Below are 10,856 nucleotides of genomic sequence, written 5' to 3' on the forward strand. Positions count from 1 at the left end.
TACACTGTCTGGTTCCTCTGCTCCTTTTCCTCAAACTGTAACTTCAGTGGTGGATTCAAATATCTTTCTCAGTCCAGGTGTTCCCTTTCAAACTGTTCAGCTGTCCCAGGAACTCTTCGCAGACTTTTCAGAGCTGGGGTGGAAGCTGCTTCAGGCACCCTGAAGGTTCAAGGCCTTTGGTCCCCCCAACAAGAGAGCAGATCACATCAACATCAAGAAGAGGCATCTCATTTTCCCTATGCAAGCTTTCCACTCACTCCTGGATCTAGGTCCTCTTGAAGCTTTTTTTTAGAGATACCACAGTCATCAACAAGCAAGGGGTCAATGATGTCTTACCTTCCTTGCAGAATAACCCTTCAAGCCTGGAAATGGCCATCAATCTGCAGGTGACCCCTCCTTCAGAGTGCAGTTTTGTGACAGATTCTCTCAACAGGTCCAGGACAGAGCCTCATGAATGGATGCTTCACAGAGATGTGTTTGTGGACATAGTTCATCGGTGGGGTATTCCTTAAGTCAGTCTCTTTACCTCCCCTCTGAACAGAACTCCCTTACTTCTCTTCCAGAGTCCTGAGTTCTTTAACTTGGAAAGTAGATGCCATGCCCTTGTCTTGGAATGGAATGTTTCTTTATGCCTTTCCTAATCTTCTTCCTCCTCTTCACAAGTTTCTTCATAAGATCAAGGAGGACATTCCAAAAGTCTTATTGTTCCATTTTGGCCTAGACAGCACTGGTTCCCCTCATTTCATCTGGCCAGCAGAAATCATCACATGTTACCTGACGACATGGACCTTCTCACACAGGACAGTGGATCTGTCCTCCACCCTTACTTGTCTGCTCTTCAGCTGACACTTTCAGTTATAGGCTTTTTATTCTTTTCTGACACTGGTATTCAGAGGATGTGTTTAGGGTCCTGCAGGAGGCCAGGAAACCCAATACCAGAAAGTCCTGCATGTTCAAGTGGAAGAGCTATTCAGTCTAATGTTTTAAATATCACCAGGATCCCTTTTCAGTGGGGTTCCTCCCTATCTGCGTGAACTGCTACATGCTGGCTTAAAATATTCTCCAGTGAAAGCTCATTTGTCAGCAATTTCTGCCACTAAATCATCTTCTGGCCTTCAGATTTGAAGTCAAACAATTTTTAAAAGGTGAGAAAGAAACCACAGCCACAATAGTCCAGGTACCTCAGTTGCAAAAAAGCAGAAATCCTATGGTAAAGAACAACCAATGCAGGCAAAGCTCTAGGTTCACAAACAGGCCTTTAATAAAACACACAAGCGCTTTCACCAAATGCTTCTTCAGGTGCGACATAAAGACTAAGTAACTAATACACCATATTTAACTGTTAAGTTAGAGTCACATGACAGGACAAATTCCAGACTTAAAGGCACACATTCTGAAACTCATTCAAGAGGCATTTTCAAAATATAAAAAACATCAAACTAGGTAACAAAACAGACAATAAAAAATAATAAATAAGAATAAGGAGCACATGAATGTACCTATCCACAAAAATATATGTAAAAACTTTCAAATACATATCGTAATAAAAACATGAACATAGTAAACCATGAAGGTAGCATATAATATGTAGCCAACCACCCATTTCCTGCATAGTGGTCTGGCTTTCAATGGAAACACACTGGATCATTAGGTTGAGAGAGAATGCAGGACATGGTTTGAATGACTGCATACCACTAAAACCTGCTTTTTTTATATATATATATTTTGAAAATGCCTCTTGAATGATTTTCAGGATGTGTGCCTTTAAGTCTGGAATTTGTCCTGTCATGTGATTCTAACTTAATAGTTAAATATGGTGTATTAGTTAGTTAGTCTTTGTCACACTTGAAGAAGCATTTGGTGAAAGCGCTTGTGTGTTTTATTAAAGGCCTGTTTGTGAACCTGGAGCTTTGCCTGCGTTGGTGGTTCTTTACCATATAATTTTTAAAAGGTGTCTTCCATATCAGACCCCCAAGAAAGCCTATTCCTACTGCTTTCAATATTAATTTTGTCCTTGCAACACTGACTGGGGCTTCTTCCTAGCCTGCTGTTTCTTCTTTGCAACATTGCACCTGAAAGATTGTTTTATTTATTGCTTTAACCTCCACCAGAAGGGTATCTGAACTCGAGGCCTTTATGGCAGTCCCTCCATTTTTGTTTTCTTCACGGAGACAGGGTGCTTTTCCATACGAGTCCTCCTTTTATGTTGAAGGTGGTTAATGAGTCTATCCAGCTTTCTTCCCTTTTCCCTTCTCCACAGTCTGATAGTGAGAAGATTCTTCATACCTTGGACATCCATAGACCTCTCCAATATAAATCTGAGCAACTTTTTTGTTTCTTTTCATACCGGGATATTGGGTTTTGCAGTTTCTAAACAAACCATCTCCTCCTGGATTTAAAAGATCAGTTTTTTGTTATAATTTTCATGCCAAAAAGTTGTCTGCTTCTGTTTGAGCTCAGTCTACAAGGACAGTGTCTTCCTCAGGTGCTTTCTTCAATGATTTGGATACCAACTACATCTTTGAAAGCTACTTGGTCTTCTGTTCACACACTCACTAAGCATTACAAATGAGATGTCATTTGGAGAGCTAGGGCAGGATTTGCCAAGACTATCCCTCATGGGCTTGTGGAGGACTCCTTGCCTTTCTCCTACCTAATGTCACAGTTTTGTACTCTTACAGAGGTAATGAATACTGCAACAGTGATATAGAAGGACATACTGCATACTACAGTTGTGGAAAATCTTACCATGACAGTAGATGACCACCTTTTCACTGTTGCAATATTCACCCCCACCCCCAAACCCCTTTTTTTCCTGTTTTACCATGGGTGGTATTTTCTTTCTGGCTGAAATTTCATCTCATGCTTGCCTTCCTATTACTGGATGTGCATGTTCTCCTTTTCACTGGGGTCCTGGTTCTCCTGGGGCACTTATGTTCTGGATTGAGAGCATACCTATCTCACCTTTATGCCCTACACTTACGCAGGGAGCATACATCTGACATGCAATGCTTCTGGGTAATAAAAGGTCTTGTATATTGGCTGGGTATTGGGCTGTCCTTGGCAGGAGGTAACAGAGGTAATGAATACTGCAGCAGTGAAAATCTACTCTTATGGTAAAATTTTACACAACTGTACTTTATCAAGCCTTTCTGCTTCCTTCTTAAGAATATTACTTCTCTCGCTGTTTTTTTTTTGTAGTTTCTGCAAATGTTTTGGGTTTCTAATACTGTGACAAGAATAGACCTCATTTCTAAGTCTGGGTATGATTAGAGTTCATGGAATTAATATCGCTTCATTTTTTTGATGTTGGCCAAGAGTGCTCTTCTCAGCACCCACATTGTAACCAGAATTGCTGACTCCTGCAGTTCATACAGGGTTAGACATGGGATCAGTAGCCTATTTAAGTACACTTGGGCATTTTTAGTTCTGTTGATGTTCTTCGTGTTTCACTGTTGCGGTCATCTCATTTGGGTTATCCCTGCCAGGTTAGCCCTTTGCCGGTCTGAATACCAGAGACTTAGTATTTCTGCTTCGGTTGCTGTCGCTTGAGGACTGACATCAGGTCATCAGTGGTGTAAAGGATGACATCCGACACCATTACATCCGTCCGTCTTGCTGTGGACCCTGAAGTAGAAGCAGTTCGCATGATTCCCGTTCAGCCGCTACCTGAGTTTCGTTTCCGAAAGCTAAGTACCCCATTGAGGATCCTTTTTTCTTGCACTAACCGATGTCAGAAAAAGTTAATTGTCTCGCCTGTGGAAAGCAAATACCAGACCGGGACTTCCACTCTTACTGCATCACTTGTCTAGGCCCAGACCATGACGTCCCTCGTTGTCACTTCTGTGCTTTGTTTAATGCCAGAACTATTCGTCGTCGGGCCCTTATTGTAGCCAGATATTTCCGTTTACAGTCCTCGAATTCCGATATGGCTTTGGTAAACCATCCAACAGCAGATCTTCTGAAAAAAACATAAAGATAAAGACAGAGATAGACCGCACAGGACCAAACCTTCCGACGATGCTTCCGTTAAGCTGGTTGTCAGTCCTCTGGAACTCTGTTTGGCACTTTCGCAGCCCCTGATGCCTGCTTCAGTTAATTTGCAGGCCGCTACCGAGACCATTTCAGAGTCCGGTATGCAGCAGAATTCTTCGTAGTTTAAGAATCCTGTGGTCGTCTCTACTGTGGATGGGTCCGGCTTCTGAGGAAGGCCTTTGCAACACCAAATCCTGACATAAAAGGATGCCTTCTTTCACAGCTACTGTTCTTTCAAAAATAACTGAGTTCCTTAGGCCCAGGGGTCGAACTACACCCAAGAAACTGACTACCCATTCTCAGGTGCCTGCTCCCTTGCCTCAGTCTCAAATGCTTAAAATGGCAGAAGACCTTATTATGCTGATTAGGGGAAGCCAAGCCACTCCCTCAAAAAGGCAGAGAGATCTGTCTGCAGTAGTTTTGTCTGAACAAGAGTCAGATGAATCCGATGCATCTGACTATGAAGACATGCAGCCCCTCTCCACATATGAGGATTCTGATGCAGAGGAATCCATTCCTTCAGCCTCTTCCCCAGAGGATTTTTCCTTTGGGGAAACCCTGCATGCCTTAATAGAGCATTTCCAATGGGAGAGTCAAGACTACCCACAGTCTAAAAAGAAACTGTGTGTTCCTGGACCTTCCACAACACAGGGCCTTAGCCATCCCCCCAGTCCTAGATGTTGTGGATGATGTCTTCCTTGAATCCAGCTCGACTCCAGATGCCCTCCCTCCTGCTCCTAGAAAACCAGACAGGTACTACAGAGTCCCTGACTCGCACAAATATCTTTTTAAAAATCCAGCCTATGGCCATACCACCCTGAATGCACCCGATCTTGTCTGATCTCAGAAGCCAAGCAGGGTCGGGCCTGGTTAGTACTTGGATGCGAGACCGCCTGGGAATACTAGGTGCTGTAGGCTAACAGCTGATCCTGAGGTCATTACTCAAGGGCCTAAAGGGATTAAAGCAACTTAAGCTAAGAATCCCACCCCCTCAGACAGGGATTCCCGAGCACTGGGCAGATGGAGTAAAAAAGTATACACCTCAGCTACTCTTGCTGTCAGGGCACTAAGTTCTCAGTTCCATATGCTTAAGTATCAGCAACATACCTTGGAACTCTTTAAACAAAAAAATTCTTCCTTTCCTGCATGGGCAGAATCTAAAGATTTACAGGACTTGATGCATTCTGCAGGTAAAGTAACTAAACACACTTTTCACTGTGGTTTTGATGCCCTAGAAGCTTCTTGCAGGGCAGCAGTCAACAGATCTGTCATTAGAAGACATGCATGGCTTAAGGAACAACCCCTGCCAGACCATGTCAGATCAAAATTGTTGGATGCACCCTTGCACAAAGATAACTTATTCGGCACTAAGGTAGAAGAGGTCTTAAAAAAGATGGAAGAAAAAGCAAAATCTATGCAGACTGTTAAAGATTTCTTACAGGTCCAGCCTACTAGGTTCAGCAGGCATTTCCCCCTCCTAGCACTAGTCCTTTCCTGCTCTGAGTAGACAGGGCCAGCCCGGGCCCCGTGGAAACAGACCCCCCCCAGACAGCAGTCCCAGGGGTTGCAGAGATCTAAGCAGTGGACTTCCTCCACTTCAAAACCAGAGAGTTCTAAGCCACCCCCTTATGGTAAGAACTCACAGTGACACTCCCCCTCCTGACCTCGCCTCTGCCCACCTTCACATACCCCATAGGAGGGAAAACTCGCCTTTCACTCAAGCACATAGACCACCATTACCAAGGACCAATGGGTTCTGAGCATTGCGTCTCAGGGGTACAAATTCTTGTTCCACACCCTCCCAACCCCAAAAGGGTTCCCAGATCTACCACCAAGTCAGTGGGCAGATGCTCAAAAGCAAATCCATTCCCTGCTTCCAGGAAAAGCTGCTCAAAGTCCTGGCCTTTGTAAAGGACCTGCTAACCTCCCTAGGGTGCACAATCAACAAAATGAAATCCAAACAGGTACCCAACAAAAGGGTAATCTTCCTGGGAGCAAGTGTGGACACAGCATCCCAGATGGCATGCCTTACACCAGAGAAACAAATTTTCCTATTTGCTTCTCTCAGCTAGCCACCAGGCCCCAGCTTTCTGCAAGGAAAATCCTGCAAGCCCTGGGGTTCATGGCCCCTTGCATACTCCTCATTCCATATGCCAGACTGCATATGAGGAAACTTCAGTGGTAGCTATAGAGCCTTTGGTGTCAACACTCTCAAGATCTGGAAACTCTTCTGCCTATTATTCCTTGCCTGAGGAAGGAATTTATTTGGTGGGCAACAGCTGCTCCCACAACAAGGGACTGCCCATCTCCCCACACCCCGCCACCCAGATCGTCACCACAGATGCATCAGACTACGCTTGGGGTGCACACCTGGATGGATGGCAGGTGCATGCAGGCCAATGGAACCCCCTGCAACTCCCCATGCAGATCAGTCAAAAAGAGATTATGGCTGTGCAGCAGGTCTTGATAGCTTTAAAACTCCTCCTTTCTCCAGGGATTCTCCCAATCAAAACAGACAACACCACTGTGATTGTGGTACATCAACAAGCAGGGAGGGACTCACTCCTACCCGCTGTGCAGGCTGGCCATGACCCTTTGGTTCACAGCCCCTTCCATGCAAATACACCTGTGAGCACAATACCTGCCAGGCTCTCTCAGCTCCCTGGCAGACCAATTAAGCAGAAACTCTTGGACCCCCACAAGTGGCAGCTCAACAGAAGCACCTTCTTCCTAATAACTCAAAAATGGGGAACCCCCGGAGGTCGACCTCTTTGCCTCCCACACCAACCATCAGCTCAGCAAATTCTGCATCAGGGAGCATCACTGCATGGCTTGGAAAGTGGATGCCCTGTCCCTTCCCCTGGGTAAACCTCTCTTGGACTATGCCCCCCCACCTCTCATTCCCAGAGTACTGCCCAAAATAAGGGAGGAAAAAACAAGGACCATTCTCATAGCTCCAGACTGGCCCAGACAGCACTGGTACCCCTTGCTGTGCAGCCTGTCCCTGCTGCCTCCATTGAATCTTCCTCAGATTCCAAACCTCCTAACCCAGAGGGAAAGGGAATTCATGCACCTCCACTGGCAGGCACTCAGTTTGGCAGCTTGGCTTATACTCTAACCCCTGACCAATCTGCCATCCTCAGTAAACAGGTTCTGGATGTTATCCGAGAGGCCAGACGCCGTAGCACCAGAAAGTCATATGCAGATAAATTGAAAAGGTTCTGCACCTGGATCCAGGCTAAGGGGGCCAATACGTCACAGCCCTCAATCCCTCTCATCCTGGATTACTTAGCCAACCTACTACACAGTGGTCTCTCCTTCTCCTCTATAAAAATTTGTGACTGCTATTTCTGCTAATGTTCCCACTGAGCAGCCTCTTTTTTTCACACCCTCTGATTAAACAGTTCCTCAGAGGGGCTAGCAACTAGAGGCCCTCCAGAAGGGTACCAACACCAGCTTGGGACGTAAACTTTGTCTTGGAAAAGCTCACCCTGCCCCGTTTCGAACCAGCTTCTTCTGCAGAGCTAAAATTGATCTCCTGGAAGACCGACTTCCTCCTGGCCATCACTTCAGACAGAAGTCTCTCTGAGCTGCAAGCACTCATGGCTGTGGAACCCTTCATCATCTTCCATGCCGACAGGGTATCCCTCAGAACTAATCCATCCTTCATGCCCAAGGTGGTGTCCAGTGTGGATCTCAACCAATCCATCCATTTACCCACCTTTTTTCCTAACCCCCAAAACAAGGGGGAAAGGATTCTGCACTCTCTAGATGTGCACAGACGGCTCAGATACTATCTGGACAGGACTAAACCCTTCAGAAAGTCTGATCAATTGCTGGTTAGCTTTGCTTCAGGGGCAGAAGGTGAAGCCATCTCCAAGCAAACAATTTCCAAATGGATAGCACACTGCAAACATTTCTGCTACAAACAGCATGGCAGGCCTCCCCTCCAAGGGGGTCAGGACACACTCCACCAGAGCAGCCTCCACTTCTGCAGCTTTCCTCAGAGGAGTCCCCACCAGGGACATCCTGGAGGCTGCCACCTGGACATCAGTTTATACTTTTACAAAGCATTACCACCTGCCTCTCTTCTCCAAATCCAGGGCAGGGTTCGCCTCTGCAGTCTTGCAGGGCATGCTAGCCAGTCCCTAGCTTTCTGGACTGCCTCCACCCATTTCCTCAGCTTTGGGAATCTACCCAAATGTGATGACTGCAACAGTGAAACACGAAGAACATAGTACAGTTGTTTATACTTACCATAAATGTAGATGTGAGAGTGTGTTCACTGTTGCAGTCCTGGTTTCCCTTCCTCCATCCCTCTTTCTCTTTTTCTTCCTTGTTGTTCTCCTTTCCTTACAAGGGACATATCAGTATTTATTTTCTACTGGTATGGTTTTATCACCAAAGCCTGGCCTCCATCTTTGGGGGCTTCTGACAGCTTAGGGCAAGAAAAACTGATGTAATGATGTTGGATACCTTCCTTTGTACCACTGACAACCTGATGTCAGTCCTCAAGCAACAGCAACCAACGTAGAAATACTAAGTCTCTGGTATTCAGGCCGGCCAAGGGCTACCCTGGCAGGGGATAACCCAAGTGTGATGACTGCAACAGTGAATACACTCGAACATCTACATTTATGGTAAATGTACACAACTGTCCTTTCCTACTACTTTTGGAACACTATATCTTTATTCCACATTGCTCTTGTTTCTACTTGCAAATCCTCGTATTTTATGACTTTCTTTGTGGCAAAACATAAAACACTATAATTGCTGGATGTAGAAGTTTCAGTGATTAATGCTACTTTTGTCATTGTTCTTGGACTGCTATATCTGAATTTCATACATTCTAGATTATTAGGCTAACAATCCAGGGGGCATTTCTAAGCCTAGGCAAGTTTTCCCAAAAGAATAATGATGTCCTGTATCCAAATAGGACATTGAGGGCCTGGCATTTATAAGCTACCTTTGTCCATAAGGGACATGGGTGCCAGACCATGTCTAAGTTTCCTATTCCACATCCACTGGTCAAGGTTGCACTTAAACTGGATAGTGGACGAGCTCAACTTCACATGACTGGGTAGCCTGTTCCATAGGAGGGGTAATCTCTGGGTCACACATTTGTGTCTTTAGCATGTTTTGTTCAAGTCACAGAAAAAAAATTCCATAGACCTTGCATTTCTGGTACTGTTTGTCTTATGAGTATGTAGGAGATTTGTAAGTGTGGTGTTAGTGGATGTCTTCTAAGCCAAGCATAGATCCACCTATAGGAGACTGAGTAGAGGGAAAGGCCTTGTGTCCTTTATGTAAGGAACCTCTGTGGTTGTTCTAGTTGCTGAAAATGTCTGGTCAGGGGCATACCAAAGGGAGCATTGCACTCTTTGATTGGTCTGATAAGTGCAGAATACAGTAGGATAATGACATCTTTGGACCTGGGTGCTAAGCCCTTACTTATAAGTTGCACAACATAAAAGTATTTCTGTCAAAGGAAAAATATACTTTAAAAAATGATCAATACATGGTAAGTTCAGGTTAAGGCACTTTGGTCTTGCAGCAAGGAGACAAAAATGTGCTAATACAGAGTTTGTCTAACTAGAATCAGGAAATACCAGCATTTTTATACATTTTCTAATAAGACATTGCCTACCAAGCTGACGTAGCAGATCACAAGTTTTAACATCATCATTACATAGCAGTTGTTTTCATGCTTTTCTGCTTGTACTATCAATTTTTGTGAGAAACTTCCTAAGAAAAACAACGTGGCCTTGGCTACCACCGGTTAGATATATGCAATGTTACCATTCAAGGTACTATGGCTAATTTGAGCACAAAGCAAGTATAGATTGCAGTTCATTTCTCCAACAGTTCTTTGTCTGTCTTTATCTCTTCCTTCTGCAGCTGTGCACGTTCTCATACCATGAACAGAGCTAATTGTTCAAAATCATAACATTATAGAATATAGCATTGTTCATTCATTGCTTCCTGACCTAGCAGATAATCACCTGTTTTTCAAGTACATTTCCAAAAGACATAAACATGAATTTTGCTGTGCTAGCAGTCACTAGGTCAGAGGGCATCTTGCAAGTTTCAGAAAGCACACTGCAGTTTCAAAAGCATCTTTTAGTCTCATATAAAACTAAACTGTATATAAAATAATGTATATAAAATGAAAAACGTGTCAACTCTTTTAGCTTCTAATTAGCATTAAGCACACACATTAATACATATTTTTCTAACATTTCCCCCTGTTAATACTTTTTAATTCTATTTTCAAAAGCATAAACAGTTTGCTTCTTCTCCTAACCTCTTCCATTCAGGATTTGCAGTTAAGAGAGTCATTCATTTTAGACTTATGAAAGTGTTTCACTTTTCAACAACTCTTCAATTTCAGTACTTTGATATAAAGTCTCAGAAACTGACATGTCTATAAAATCTTTGATTAACTTTTTCATGCAGGGAATACCACAACAAATGCATGCTCCTAACAGGAGTAATGCCACACAAATGGCAATCAGGATGTTCATTAGGATGGAACCCCAGCTCCCAAACAGATTCTGGAAAAAGTCCGTCAGAGGGTTTGGGCCTGGTTTGGTCATGGTCGACACTTGCTGGATCACCTCAAGATGGTCGTTTATCTCGTGCTGTTTGTCAGGAATATATGAACAGCATTCTTCTTTGATTAAAGCGCACGTACCACCTCTCGCTGCTAGGGTGAAGTCAAGAGCCATGCGGTTTTGAAGTACCACAGTTCTCATAGCATTTAGTTCATCAGTCACTAATTTGAGAGCAGAACAAGTTGCATTGCTCATAACTTTGAGAAG

At 44.2% G+C, this 10,856-nt stretch overlaps 1 non-coding gene across 1 annotated transcript; it reads left to right on the forward strand.

Annotated features, from left to right (window-relative positions):
• The first annotated feature begins 4,834 nt into the window (after positions 1-4,834).
• Positions 4,835-4,953, forward strand: LOC122800519. Its single transcript, XR_006364565.1, has one exon. It is a non-coding gene; the product is annotated as a 5S ribosomal RNA (ribosomal RNA).
• Positions 4,954-10,856: the final 5,903 nt, after the last annotated feature.

The sequence above is a fragment of the Protopterus annectens genome, chromosome 4.part0, assembly GCF_019279795.1.
Source record: "Protopterus annectens isolate FY-2018-M chromosome 4.part0, PAN1.0, whole genome shotgun sequence".
Taxonomy (NCBI): domain Eukaryota; kingdom Metazoa; phylum Chordata; order Ceratodontiformes; family Protopteridae; genus Protopterus; species Protopterus annectens.